This window comes from Acipenser ruthenus, chromosome 22 (genome assembly GCF_902713425.1).
Source record: "Acipenser ruthenus chromosome 22, fAciRut3.2 maternal haplotype, whole genome shotgun sequence".
In the NCBI taxonomy this organism is placed as follows: Eukaryota; Metazoa; Chordata; class Actinopteri; order Acipenseriformes; family Acipenseridae; genus Acipenser; species Acipenser ruthenus.
In genome coordinates this window covers 4,691,058-4,706,354 of record NC_081210.1, presented here as the reverse complement: position 1 = coordinate 4,706,354, position 15,297 = coordinate 4,691,058, and the positions used below count along the sequence as shown (strand labels likewise).

General features: G+C 41.9%; 1 protein-coding gene across 2 annotated transcripts in view; it reads right to left on the bottom strand.

The window, feature by feature from the left end:
* The window catches only part of LOC117431041 (xylosyltransferase 1-like), a 50,892-nt gene that overhangs the window by 23,454 nt on the left and 12,141 nt on the right, over nt 1-15,297 (bottom strand). The gene's annotated exons all lie outside the window — the stretch shown is intronic.

Below are 15,297 nucleotides of genomic sequence, written 5' to 3'. Positions count from 1 at the left end.
CTCTGCACTCACAGTTGCAGTCCCATTGTTTTTCTCCAAACTGTGCCTCTTGTGAGACCGAAAGCCTCACAATCAGTCACTGGAACGGGGGTGTCCTCCAGTTTACTTTATTATGTTTGACTTGCTCTCCCCTCTTCCCCTTCTTTCCCACCCCCACAAGGTTAAAGCTGGATATTTTTCACAGAGATATGGTCTCATTTTCAGTAAGGTCCTACAGGGCAAGCTATGATAAATCGCCCAGCTGTTAATACATTTTTACGATTTTAGGATTAAAAAAAATCAGGTTGAGTTAGTGATTCGTGATAGCTGTGCAATAAATATTTAAAATCAAAAGAGGAAAGCCTGGGAGCAAAGCAGAGCAGCATAAAACAAAGGCAACCAAAGCCTAGAGATTCTGGTTTAAATCCCAGTTCAGTCCCAGTCCCTTGTCAGTGAGTGAGGTCTGTGCTGAGAGAATAAAGAGCCATTCAGTACCATCTGCCCCGTCAAGGGGGGTGGGGGGGTGGGGGGGTGGAGGGGTTTACTTTGGCCTGTTTCCCGAGATTCCATTTGCTGTCATCCTGTCTAACACTCAGCTCACTTGTTTAGTGCACTTGAAGCCGATTTGAAGATTATTTCAGGTCAACTGGACCTCAAAGTGGAAGAGGGATGTCGGGCTCTTGTGTGCAAACACGCGTTCTGTCTAGAGTAAGACGCACCACTAACCTAGGTTCAACTGGCTTAATATTATTTTCCACAGAGAAGCAATGCATGGCACAGTAGTTCTCTCTAACAATCATCCAGGTTTGAGAACTGCATTTCCTAACCACCCCTACAGTTTCTGAAAAAGGATGGTGGTATCAAAAACAAACATTTTCTAACAAACGTAGTGAACGGAGAGCCAAGCGGGCATCTGAAACTAGTATCACTATATAGTCGTGCTGTGCATATTAATGAGCACTAATTAAAAAGTGCATTACTAGCAGTATTATCTCTGATCCCCAGTTCCAAGGTACTGCAACAATCCTACAGTTTTATTTTTTATAAAAGGCCTGGTGAGTTTCTGGCACTCACAACACATTAAAAGCTGCTTGGCAGAGCTGTACAGAAGCACAGCCAAAGCAAGCAGATACAGACAGAGGAACAGATGTGAAAGCCGTTTGGATCTCCCATATGACCATTTTCATTTGCTTTCTATGAATATTTGTTTTTTAAATGCACACTAAAGGCAGGTTTACAAGTTTTGTTCCTTGTAGGAGGTGAACCATACTGTACAGCGCCTCCTGCTGCTAATAGGACATGGACTGCAGTACCTGTGAAGTACAGGAACTTACTATCCAGCTCCTACCACCATGCTGTCTGAGGTACAGCTTGTTCATATTTGCATTTCTGGATGAAATTAGTGGTACCAAATACATTTCTCAGCTCCATTGACCTTCAAAAGATTGAATGGACGGTTTCTTTTAATTGTCTGCAGGTCATGCGGGTATATTTACTTCGTCTAGATCATCACAACAATGATTTGACTATGCTGTGAGTTTACCAGCATGCTTCCTTCAGTAGTCATTCCTCCAGGTGCGTCCAGAGCATTCTCTAACAAAGGGCAATTCAGTCTGATTAGAGAGCCTTCTCAACACTCATCGTAGTAGCAGCTACACACACAGGGATGCACAACATTCAACACAACACTGAACAACAAATACAACCTCCATCCAATGGTGGAGTGGGTTACTCCAGTCTAACAGAACTACTGTACTTGTTTGTGAGAGCATGGATGTGTCAGTATAGGTTAGTACGGACGTGTGTTTTATCTATAAAAAAACTCAGGTAAACTATATATATGTCTTAATCATTGTGATGTACAAGTTCAACTGTTTTGTTTTCGATTTATGGGAATGAGAATGCGTCTAGATGGTGGATGAAAAATAAATCGTAATTTTAAGCAGCAGTAACTGGGGATTGGGTTGAGTTGGTACCGTATGTCTATATGGTTACTACTCTCTGTGTGTTTTTGGGTGTTTGCCTGTCCACCCCAGAATGTGGCAATATATTCCCACGCAGTATCAGGCTCCTGTTTAAAGCACTGCTTCAGAGCCTATATTTTGACACCTTTTAAGAAGAAAATCTGACACATTGACTCATATTAAAATCCAGCATTAAGCACACACACCGCTGTCATTGTGTAGGTTTGTCTGCCATTATGGCAGTGCTTAATGCTAAGGCAACGTGTTACCCCTGACTGACTCAATCACTGTCATATAGAACATGAGAATTGCAAGGTCACACGAAGTGGATGCCCGCCGCCTAGAGAACAGACAAACCACAGGAGCTACATGACCACAAACAAAAATACTTAAATTAGACTCCCCCACCACCACGACTACATTACTCCCCTCCCTGCCTGCCTGCCTCCCTGTCTGCCTGCCTGCTTCCCTGCCTCTAACCTAACTATTGCATACAAGCACACACAAAATACACTTTCAGCTCTCCACGGGCTGCATATGTTTAGGTGCTAATGTAGTTCACTATAAACATGGGCTGTACAGCACTTAGACCAGCTGCTATCCATTCACTGTGTTACAAATGCGTGTTATGGATTGGTTACTAATAGCTGTACAGCTTGAATTCAGACTCAGGTCCTTTCTACTGTTATGTTGTCACTAACTGGTAGCAGACAATAAGTTTAAGCATAACGCCAAGGCCACAGCTCTCCCAGTCTCTCAGCTCTCACCACTGACCATCTCCTAGTCACTCTGTTCTGTCCGCTAGCTACACTGTCTCCCAGTCCATGAGCAGCTTTAACCACTAGACCATGCTTTCCAGTCCCAAATCTTTAGCATCTAGGCCACACTGCCTCCCTGCCCAGCAGCTCTATTTATAAGGAAAGGAGGGCAGTATTGGGCAGTAATAAACTATGCAAGTCACACTCAGGCTTCAGTATGTGGAGTCTGTCTGAGAAAAATGAGGTGTTTCTGGCAGCGGTGAATGGGCTGCCTCATTAGGTATGCAAGACAGACTCTCTCGGCTTGGCTTCTCGCTGCTCCAGTGAAAGGGAGCTGTCTGTCAGCGAGCCCCTGCCCCCTTGCTCTCCCAGACACCTCCTTCCTTCCTCTCCTATCCCCACCACAGCTCAGCTCAAGAATGACTCTCCCAATCAGGGCAACACAAGAACCCCACTGGGAGGAGAACCTATTTATTAAAACCCTTCGAGATGAAGTCATCCGGACAGGGAGGGAAGTCAGAGTGATTTTTTTTTTTTTTTTTTTTTTTTAGTCTTGATTTAAATATTTAGTTTCTTTCACTCGCAACGCAACAAAATACGCCAGTTAAAAATACTAAGATTACATGTTGGGCACCCAGACCTGTCCATTTTTGTGTACCCCCAAAATCTGAGCAATTTCATATTTTAGCTTTCATTCCTGTTCATACTGAAGTTCTGTTTAGGAACCTCACAGCAAGTTATATCTTCCACACAATGTAAAACCAAGATCTACTAACATTAATTTAACATCATTCCTGAACACTGCCATTGCAGTAGTACACACCTAGGTCACAAGTACTGCAAACTTTAAAAAACTTTCTTTATAAAATATTGCACCAGGATTCACCTGCTTTATGTAAACACTATTTAACCTTATGCAAAGTACAAACAGTACAACAAAACATAACCTTATCATCCAGTGCAGATTCCCACAATGCTATAGTTAACCCCTTTCATTTATTATCCCAACCTCTGAAATTTACAGCAAGCGACGTGTGGTGGTAGTTACGACAACAGTTTTGTTGCTACCACAGCCATAGCCTATGATATGAATGTTTGGGTTTATTGCTGCGTTTCCGATTCACTAAATAGGACAGTATCATACTTTCCAAAGTAAAACCCAAACACATTTTTAAAAGGACATTACTGTAATAGAAGGGTGTAATAAAGCACAGTGAAAGCATAGGCAAGCATTGTAAAGAACAGCAAGGTATGGTAAAGCATATTAAAAAGCATATTAAAAAACATGGCAAACCAGGGGACACTATGGTAACACAGATCAATACAAAAAAAAAGAAAAACTTTTCCGGATGCATAACACACACAATTTCATGTGTACACCGTTTGTTACAAATATGATGTACTGCACTATAGCATATTTTGAGATACACTTAATAGTCCATCAATACAGAGGTTAAATATAAAGACAAGCTTATATTTTTATCGTTGCTTATAAAAGTCTACCACGGTATCTTTGCAGTTTTATCATGCTTTCCCTGTGTATTTACCATAATTTACCCTGGTTTGCCATGTTTATTAATATGCTTTACCATACCTTGCTGTTCTTTACAATGCTTATCTATGCTCTTGCTTTCACTGTGCTTTATTACACTTTGCTATGCGCTTACTGTGAGAATCATTAGTCAAAATCTGCTTTTACCTCAAGATTTTATGATTGGATGCTAATATTAGTAAACAGTAAACAGTCATCTGAAAATGGTTTCATTAGAGAAGTTACAAGAAGTGGTTCCTCCCATTATTTTAATCAACATGTTTACTGGACAAATGGATTGTGTAATGCACTTTATTTAAATACCAAGTATCTATAAAGAATGTGCTATTTTTGTGTGTTTATTTTTAATAACCAATATATCGAGCCATTACATTACAGAGGTTGAGAAGGGCCATTCAAGTGCCATTATATATTCAGGTACTGTTCAATGTTTAATGTACGCTTTTTATAGTAGAGATACAGAATGTTGAAATTAATTTCAAATAAGGTATTTTAAGGTTTGAGACACAGATCATGTGTTTGATACAGTACAGTATTTGTCAGTGCATTGAAAAACCCATTGCAAAAAAGTTTGTCTTTATAACGGTGCATCGGGATTTTTGATGTACTTGTTGAGAAGAGGTAGCAAAATCCAGTGTTTGTAAACTCGTAAAAATTCAATGTGGTATTGTGATAACGGCAGTCTTTAATTAACTCCTATTTTTGGTTTGTTAAACACACTGGGCCATGCGGCTGGTTTTCTCTTTCTTTGGAAATGGTTTAGTGTTTTACTTGCCTGGTGACTGTGTTGCTTTCTGGTCTGGATTATTTATCTTGATCTGGAGAAGGTTGCTCCTGTAATTACGTGGTCAATGTGATTTTATGTTGCTATACTCTGTTGTACTGAAGGGCTGCGTAACTGGGTGTATTACATCCACACCCAGATCTATGTAAATATAGGTTTTTCATCATGGAATAGTCACTTTATTGCACTCTGCACAAAAAAAGGACTGTGCTATTTGCTAAAAGATGCATAGTGAATTGTGACCCTTTTTCTCCTCCTTCATTGATTTTATTTATTTATTTATTTATTTAGACATTTTGGTGAAAATCAAAGGGCATTTGAAGACTTTGAGAAAGATGTTTCTTTTAAGTTACTTCATAGACCATCACAGCATGAGATTTCTATCAACCTCATGCAACAAGCAAATGACTCTTTTGAAACAAGGTACAATACATACTGTCACTTCCAGGCATTACAACAGAGCACAGAATCTATCCACACAGTCAAAATGACATTGGCCTGCCACATTCTCTTTCACATTCTTTCAGGCTTTAAAAAAAAAAAAAAAGGACAAGATTTTCTCACATCACAGAGGAAGGGAATTCTAGAACAGGACCAAGGGTAGATTTGGTCATTAGATCTCATTATTGGTAGCCTTTGACATGCATCCAGTAAAAGTTCTCACTCTTCCAGTAAGTGTGGCAATTCCAGGACTTGGTGTGACTGATCCCAGGTGGACCCGGACAGAGGTCACAACAAAAACAGGAATTAACAGCATTCCGATAGGCTGACCTGGGATTGACTGTTACTGGAGGTAACCCATTTACAGTACTGTTATTCAATAGGCCAATGCTGGGTATGCTAAAGGCTTAGCATATTGGACGAGTCCAACACAACAGCCTGCCACATACATAAACAGCTATTTAACAATGATACCGGACATATCCCTGATCCTCCCTCCAGAGTGTGTGTCCTGAGCCAACACTACAGTTAATGTGTTCATCTGGTCCAAGGGTTAAATGGGGTTGTAGTACACAGGCTAGCGTAAAGGGATATCTCTGGTATTAGGAAAGTTCGGAAGCATGTTACTTTGTTTCTACAGGAGTCCAACGGTTAAGTGACAAGATTTGTGAACTTGTGAACAAAGGGGCAAGTAACAGTATGAGAAACAGTGTGTGGATTCATGGTTAGATCAACAGACTAATGTCATAGATTATTATAAGTTTAGGCACTGGTTGACTGAAATACGCTACCAGCACCACACACACACATGTACATTTCCCAGATCACCACCAGAACGTCAAGGTTAGGGGGACAGAAACAAACAAGGACAAAGCAGAACAACTTATATAAATAAAACAGGCAGGAGTTTGTCAACATCAATTCTAGTCAACAGTCGAATCCAATGACATCTGACTGCGACACACAAACATGCCCTGATAAACCATCCACAAGTCATGAAGACAAGAACCTCCGAATCAAGTGTGGATTTAGCCCAGCTGTGTGATTAATTGTTTAGGTTCTACAATAATCAGAAAGGGTATAATCCCATGGCTCTTTACAGACTCGTACTTTGTCTTTTAACAGAGGTGATTTAACAATAGGCCTATAGGTTTTCAACGGTTTTAAAGAGACCAGCCTTTCAGAGGCAGACAATAAATGTAGGATGATACACTCAAGATATCGAAATGACCTTTTCAGAGGTAGTAGTGAAAATAATTTGCATAATCTGATGAAGCAGATCTTGCAAGAAGTGCAAGTCTGAATTCAATCTCTCATCCGATCAGTAGTCTCCAATACGGATATTCTCACTTTGCTGGGATACATCTATTTTTCCTCTGAATGGGATGACACAACATAGTTGTATGCAAAACATTAAGCTTTCGAACGTGCAAAATTTGTTGAAATGTCAATGTGGAAAGTGTGATTACACCGTCAAATAAAATAAGTCATGCATTCAGCAACAGAAAAAAATAGGTAATGGCTTTTAAAAATAAATCCTGCAGCAGTTAAAAGTTTGGTACGACATTATAAAGAGTATACTATTATTTTCGTTATACTTTAAAAAGAAAACAAAGTATAGTAGCCCACATCTGGGTTACAGCCAGCCTTCACTCAATACAGAGCGGATCAGCTTTCTCCGCGATTGCATCCCATGAAATACGATCAGTCTTCAACGTATTAATCACAGCTGTCAGGATCAATGTCACCAGGTGGAGCTGGGAGATTGTCTGGCTTATTGGAATCATCTGCAGGCTTCTGCGCACAATGGGGAGCAGGCATTTGAGTAGGACATCTGATTCAACCACCACTCAACCTTCCCTACCTACTCTGCCAGCAGCAGTGTAGATACACAGCAGCCACAGTATACTGCAATCTAACAATAAACAGATTAATTCGCTTTTTCTTTTTAATATGAGAAGTCAGGGAGCTGGGCTGCAGTGTAGAGGGAATGGGTAAGGTTGCTTAGTAGTTTGAGTGCTGGGCTGCACTTTATATTAAAATTTCCAGGTGTTGTAGAGTATGACAGACTAAAGCTGCAGCACAGTCAGGGTGGGACAAATCACTCTGTATGGTGGTGGCCATTTGGCCACTAGCTTTCAAAACCTGGTGGCCAAGTGAACTTTTATGGTCACCAACATTTTCAAACGGGGACAATATGAGGAGACGTGTATATTTTGTACACACATTGCTTTTGCATGCTTTGTTTTTATAGAATGGGTGTTTTATTATATTTAATTTGTGGGAGGGAAACTATATACAATCGATGTGCCAACCGAGCAAGTCAGGGAAACTCAATGGCCTGTAGCTCTGCAGCACTCCTGCAAACACAGAGAATGTTTTAAAAGCTGTGTAGTTATTTTAACCCCCTCCTATAACCCACCTGTGTGTGTGCGTAAGGCAGCACACACCTCAACACTCCTTTCGTCCCTTCTTGTTGTTGGGGTAAGGGGAATCTACTTGCTTTTAAAGTTTTTTAGTTTATTAATTTTCGCAATTTCGCTTTAAGTTTGCAATAGCTGTCTCTTCCTAACTGCAGACAATGCAGAATTAATTTGAAATGATAATTTCTGCTGTTCTACCCTAACTTGCTGGCTGGTGCGCGTTACTATGGAAACAAGAAAAGGGGGCTGGTTCCATGAAAGGATTGGCTCTGCGAGATCAACAGGGTGGTGCAGATTCTGACAGTTAAGCAGAAAGCCTTTATTACAGAACCAAAGTTCTGTTGTACATACTGTAAAAGCTTAGTTGCCAGTGTGACGACTTTATGGTAAAATCTATTGGCCATATTATAATTGAGGTTCGTATTTGGCGACCGGGTGACCGGATTTGAACCATTCTGAGTACGGTGTATCATAGCATCAGTAGATGGACAGTGTTACTCCCAGACAACCCCTAGCGGTCTCCAGCTAGCGATACTGGAGGGCAGACATTAAGAGGTTGACCAACAAAAAGGGAGTATCTTGGCTCACTGTGCTTCAGCACGTAAATAATGATAGATTTTCATGCTGGCCAAGTGTCTCCTTGTTAAAGCAAAGCTCTTATGAGACTAAGTAGATTTTCTTAAGAAACCACAGGAAAAGTTGATTCCAGCCATGTCAGCCCCTCCAAAGCCATGCAGATGCTCGTGGATTAACTCCAGGCCTGCTCTCTGTAATCCTGGCCAGTACAGCTCTGCTGCTGAAATGGACAGCAGACCCACTGCTCACACCCTGGCACAGACAGTTGGGATTGTGCTTGCTGACCTACACTGTGGGGGCAGTGAGGTAGCTCTATCATCCATCTGATCCCCTAGCCCTCAACCAACAGCCAACTAAGAGTTATAAAACATCCGCAGGAGAGCAATGCGGCTTAGATGGTAGATAAACTGCTCAGAAAAGCTTATTTCTTAAGGTTCAGGGCCAGAAGGACATCAAATGGACCAAACGGTCAAATCTGGTCTGCGATTCTTCATCGACTCAAGCATCGCTTTATTCCATCTTCACTTTTCAACTCTATGGTCGGGCCAGTCCTGTTTGGCAAGGGTTCCAGCACAGCTCAATCTGGGTAGTGCCATTAATCGCAGGTCTGTTTCAGTGATGGTGTGCTCGGTAAAAAGAAACCAGGTTTGAAACTGAGTACTAATTTCCTATGTGGTCACTAACAACAAGATAGGGCCTGGGAGCAACCCTGTCAGATACCTTTCTTTAGCCCTGTAATTTCTTCTTAACGAGTTGCGAATGGGTGACATCAGAACGTTTCAGTAACGGAAAATCTGCATCACTGAGGAGACTTCAAAACGCAGCTCCTGCTGCTGTGTACTGTAATTAAGAGCTGTCTGTGAGACAGTCTGAGAGTGCCAGGACCCTGGGTACCCAACATTCCCCTTAAAAAATGGTACTGCACTATTCTCCCTGCTGCTAAAAAAATGCTTCTGAGCTGCAGAACAGTTGGCACGGCTTGCGTAACCATGCTGACAGACAAATGTGCAGGATTTGCCAGAAACAAACACTCACTCAGTGGTCTCCGCACGAGGGAAAGGGTTCGGCCTGTTCTCCTGCGAACATCTGTCAGGACAACAAAGACATGGATGGCGTTTGCAGACTGAAACCCTTTTACTCCAGCACTCCCCTAAGGCACCGTGAGAGAGAGAGAGAAAGAGACCAGCTCATTTCCAAACATTCTCCGGCTCAATCTCTATGACATTCAAGAAGTGAGCATGACCACCACAGACCGGGAGAGTCCCCAAGGAGCAGAGAAAAAATACCTTTCAACCCAGACCGAAGATCACACTGCTTAGGCGTCCTTGTCACTCCCCCGATGAGCAGATCAGTCACTGACGACCCATTACAGGATAGCGACTGGCAGTTAAGAAGAAACTCTACAGAGCAACATGACTGCAGTCTAATAACTTCATTCAGTTTACTGCACTCAACCCACCCAAATAGAGCCAGGAGGAGTTGGACCGGTTTAGTAATTTTCTGGTAAAAATAGAACTAAGTACTGGCCAATGCCAGAGTAGCGGTCGCTGTACTGTTGAAGGTGGCATCCATCCTTTGAATTCAAGCTTAACACCTAGTTTGGGTGGAAATCAAATGTTCTACAGCGGCGGGGATGTCTTGTCCTTTGACCTTTGTTATTTATTCATGCAGGATGGTTATTCACTCATATACTCTATCTATCCTGGGGTAACTGCCTAATTATTCCACATGCAGGAACTGGAAATCACATGTTGTGGATAGTTTCATTCAATAGAAAGCTTTTAATTCTTAGAAAGTAGATGTTTCCTCTCAGCAAATCCTTTAGTTTACAGCTTGTCTCAGATTTATTATTATTAATTAGACATTCAGCAGAAGCTTTAATCCAAAGCGATTTACAGAGACTAGAGGGTGAACTATGCATCAACAACTGCTGCTACAGTCACAATAGGACCTTGGTTTTACATCTCATCTGAAGGATGGAGCACAAGGAGGTTAAGTGGCTTGCTCAGGGTCACACACAGCAAGCCAGTGGCTGAGCAGGGATTAGAACCAGGGACCTCCTGGTATCAAACCCTTTTCTTTAATCACTGGATCACCAAGCCTCGGTAGATCCAGACAGTCTTCTCATCTGCCACTGAGAGCTGCTGTATTATTTATCCATCTAGACTTATTTATACATAGTTCTGTGCATCTATTTCTCTTCATGAAAACACACCCGCAGTCCAGAGTGTTGCAGGTTAACAGTAACTCTTCTGCACACTGAAGCCTGGAGTGATGGAGGTAAATTGCAGTGTTTTGGTTGAATCAATACAGAAATACAGGAGGCTTTAGCCACAAATAAATCAATGTTGTACCCAGCACTGCTGCACAGGAATCCATGCCTGGGAGCCAGGAGGTGTTGGTGGCTCAGTCAGTAAACACAACTTTTAATTCCAGATTTCTGGGGTAGGCTAGCCTGTGCTAAATAGGCAAGATGATCCTTTATAATGTATCAGGTTATACTCAGGTTAACCAATCACATTCCTTGTGTTTTACACATATCCATGCAAAATTAGTTCATTACTTCTTACCAAAGCCAAACACCCAATCAGATATAGAGAAAAATACCTCATCAGTAAGCAAATTAAATCTGCCTAGCAACACAAATCTGGAGAAGAAATCTTATTTGGTTTAAAAAATGACAGAGTCAGAAAAACAACACTTTAGAAAACCAAATGGGCTATAAAATACTGAAAAACTAAGCGAAAGCTATAAAATATAAAATGGAAAAAAATAATTGCCTCACAAAATATGCTGACATGTGGCGTAACTGGCAGTACGCCAGTGCTCTGGAGAGCTGGCCTACATGGTGTAATGGACAGTAACTCACTGCACTGGGAGCTAGACTGACTGCCACACACAGCACTGTTTATACAACTTTTACAAAGACAGGGGACCTTTTTAAAAAGGACAGTACAGCATTTCAAACATAATGGAAAACAAATACAATACAGTCAGGTATGTAATTGGAAAGAGTTCTCCGATAGTACTGGGTCTCTGAGAGAGGAGGTCAAGTTTTAAAAATTGGCAGGACCTTTGACCTCTACTTGGGTCAGAAGAAATGAAGTTACTGGAAGGAGCTAGACTAGTCCTGGAGGTGGGGTTTCTTTTGTGAGCAGGGTCAGATTAATACCTCTCATTATTCATTAATGCCTGCATAACCCGAGGCCCCCCCCCCCCACACACACACACACATTGCAAAACTTCTAGCCTGCAGTACATGTCACCATGGCTTCTAATCAGGGTCTTTCAAGTCACTATCAGAGTTCAACAGGTTTGATCAATCAGGTCCCTCAAATACATGATTTTAGTTCAAGTACATTCCCTGCAAATTACCATCAGATATGTTGTATCGAACCAAATAAATACTGCCTCACCCACCTTACATTTACTGCCTGAGTTGGAAAGGGAAGTCCAGCTAAGAAAGGATGTGGGGACTGCAATAGTTATAGGTGGTGGCTCTATAGCACTGTACATTCAGAGACTTTACTAAAGTGAAGACATGAAATTGTATTAGAAATTACAATTTGGGCTGCACAATAATATGGGAATATGTGGGGAAAATGTTACTGAAAGTAATAAAGGGTAGACAATTCAATTTTTCACACCTTAGAGACCACACAGATCAATCACTATTCAAGCACCGACATTCGTGAAATCGACAGTGTTCGGAATTGAACTTGCCAATTGAGCAGATCCTACCTGTTCCCTCGAGAAAAGAGTAAAAAATTGTCCTCTCAGAAAATGTTTCCTGCACACATAATTCAGTCATTCATTCAGAAACTGGATTGTCATTAAGCAGGAAATATTGTCTACTGATTGTTGTATTATGTATTTATTTTATAATTAACAGTTTACAAAATTGGTGTTGGTTTATACTCTAACAGGAGCTGGCTTTTGGACTGAGAAATGTATCTTTTTCTTTTATACAGTAAGCAACACTGTACAAATCCACCGAGTTTTATGGGAGTATGGAGACTAGCCAGTAACTGTGGTTTGCCTGCTGGAAATGGAAACAGCAGAAAGAAAATGAAACTGGAGACAGGAGCTTCAGTAGCACTCTACTGGAAAAATCCAGGCACTAATCTATATAATAACGATGGAAACTATCACTGGTATTTTAATGTACTGGACAAGACTGACTTACGTGTAAACCAGAGACGGTTTGGGGCTGTGCTGGTTAGTTACCCTCTGTAGGCGCATGCAGTCAAAAGACCCATTCATACAATTTCTTAAAACAACAAATCACACTTTTTTTTTTTTTTTTAGCCAAGGGAACTGTTGCAGCATTGTGCCGACTTTTCCTGTATTAGGTACACATGCCAAACAGGAAAGCAATGCGATCAGACTTCTTTTCCAGCAGCAAAACCTGGTTTGTTTTATTTCTTTACTGTCAAAAACCAGTGGCTTGTTATCTGGTTATTCTAGCCACTGAGCTACTCAAACCCACAACCTTCCACACTGCAGCCCAACACCACACTGAGCTACTCAAATCCACTACCCCACCAAACTCCTCCATTGTGATTACTGGCTGCAGATATCATTGTCACTGCAGTGTGATCTCAAACAGGGATTGGAAATTCTCAGTCTGTTTCGTACCAGTTGCTCTGCCTGGTCCAGAGTTACCACTGAATATACAGGATCCCATTTCTTCTCAACAAACAGCAACACATCTTCATGTGCTTTCCATGAATACCCCACTCCTAGAGAAGCAGCAGCCACCTTGTTATACCAGCTGTGCAAACGCGGTGTTCATCTGCTCCGATATATGCAAAGAGATCAAGCTGTAGTCTTTCTGGGTTTAATATAGATTATGCACACATTTACCCTAAATACCAAGTCAGACGCCTGTCCATCTATCGATGGCCAATCTCATACTCCCAGTCCCTCAGCTTTGCCCACTAAACCACACTGCCTCCCAGTTTCTCAGCTCCAACCATAAGGCCATAATTCCAGTGCCTTAATTGCTGCAAATGACAAAACCACGAGCAGCAACAGGTGTAGAGTCAACTGGCGGTGCTGAAACATCAATTTACCAGGGAGCTGAGTGGATTACTTCTATCTGAAACAAGAACAAGATATGGATAGTTCAATGGTATGTATAGAAAGTATAGACATTGTTGATGGGATGTCGTTGGTATAGATGTTGAATAAGGCTGGAGCCAGGATGGACCCTTGTGGGAGCCCGTTATTCAACTTCCGCGTGTGACTCTTTCGGTCACCAAGGTGCACGCTGAAAGTTCGGTTGCTCAGCATTGCAGTGATCAGGTGGATTGAAGGGCATCATCATTTCAGCAGGAGACCCTTCCACCACACAGTATCGTAGGCTGACAAAAGGTTGATGAACGCTGTTTTTAATTTCTTCTGGTATCCGACCTCAGTGTGGCTGGTCAAAGCCAGCACTTGGTCGCAACAGTTTCGACCGGCTCGGAACCCTGCCTGCTCCCTGGGGATCACTTCCTCAATTGGATTCAACCTTTCCAGGAGAATCCGCCCCATCAGCTTTGAACAAGTCCCGAGGAGCGAAATTGGCCGGTAGGTCGGTGGCGTCTTTTCCCAGTTTCAGGATGCCGATGATCTTGGCGGCCTTCCACTCCTACGGGATGATGGCGGATGCATGGATGTTTGTGAAAAGGTCAGTCAGCCATCCGCGCGCCTCCATGCTTTGCGGCTTGACCTTCGGAAATCAAGCCCCCCCAACCGTTTTGCACGCCTTCCTGTTTACTAAGCAGCAGCGCAGCTGAACCAGTGGCAGGGTCCTCCCTGTCACAGTATTATTTTACTTAATTTTCCGTATAAACTTTTTCCAACCACAAAATATTAGGTTTGAATCTCAGATTAAAACCTATGCTTAAGAACGTTTTTTTTTGGTTTTTCATTACTGGGGCGTGGAGACGGGACCACGCTGCCAAATGTATTTAGGATGCCTGCCTGGCCGGCCAGTACAACACACTGCAGACTCACGCACTTTCCCTCAGTCAGTCTTCATTTTCAGTCAAGTCAAGCCCCGGTCTCTCTCCTCTTATCTCCCTGCCTCAGCTTCAAGCTCGACGGTGACTCAAAACAATGGTTTTTCAGTGTTGGAATGCACATAAATTGTCCCCCTTCAGCTACTTAAATATTCTTTCATCTTTAATGAGCTAACATTACAGTGCTGTAAAAAACAAACAAACATGTAAATTGTATTATGGCAAACACAAATATGTCTAGTTTCACAGATCCTAAATTAGCACTTAGCTTGGACAACCTATTGTTACTGTATATCAGGTAAGGTAGTCCATGATTAGTACTAATAAGGGCCATTAAAACCAGACAACATGGTTGTTTTTGCTAGGTTTTTTCTAAACAATGAATTTCTGCCGCAGCATGAATTACTTGTATAACTAACTACAGTATAAGGATGAAGAGATGTATGCCTAATTTGCTACAGAAAAATATATTAAAAAAACAGTACTTAGAAGGCGAGCGACATGGCAAAACTGTTATTTAAAAATGTAAACGTATGCTCAGTATTGCTCAATTAATGTATATTGCTTGAGTGTAACATTAAACTGACTTGCTACAGGAAGTGGCACTACAGTTTTCAGTCTATCGTCTCAGCCTCTCTTTGTCTCGATCTCATGTCCTCGTTCTCCACACAGCCCTGGATTGTCTGCTGCCTGTCAAGCTGCTTGCTTGCACCCTGGGCAGCTTAATGTACACGAAACCACCTCTATCATGAAGCTCAAGCTCAAATGGGCTGTGTGGGCAGACAGGCAGGCAGGCTACCAGGCCTTGTGAT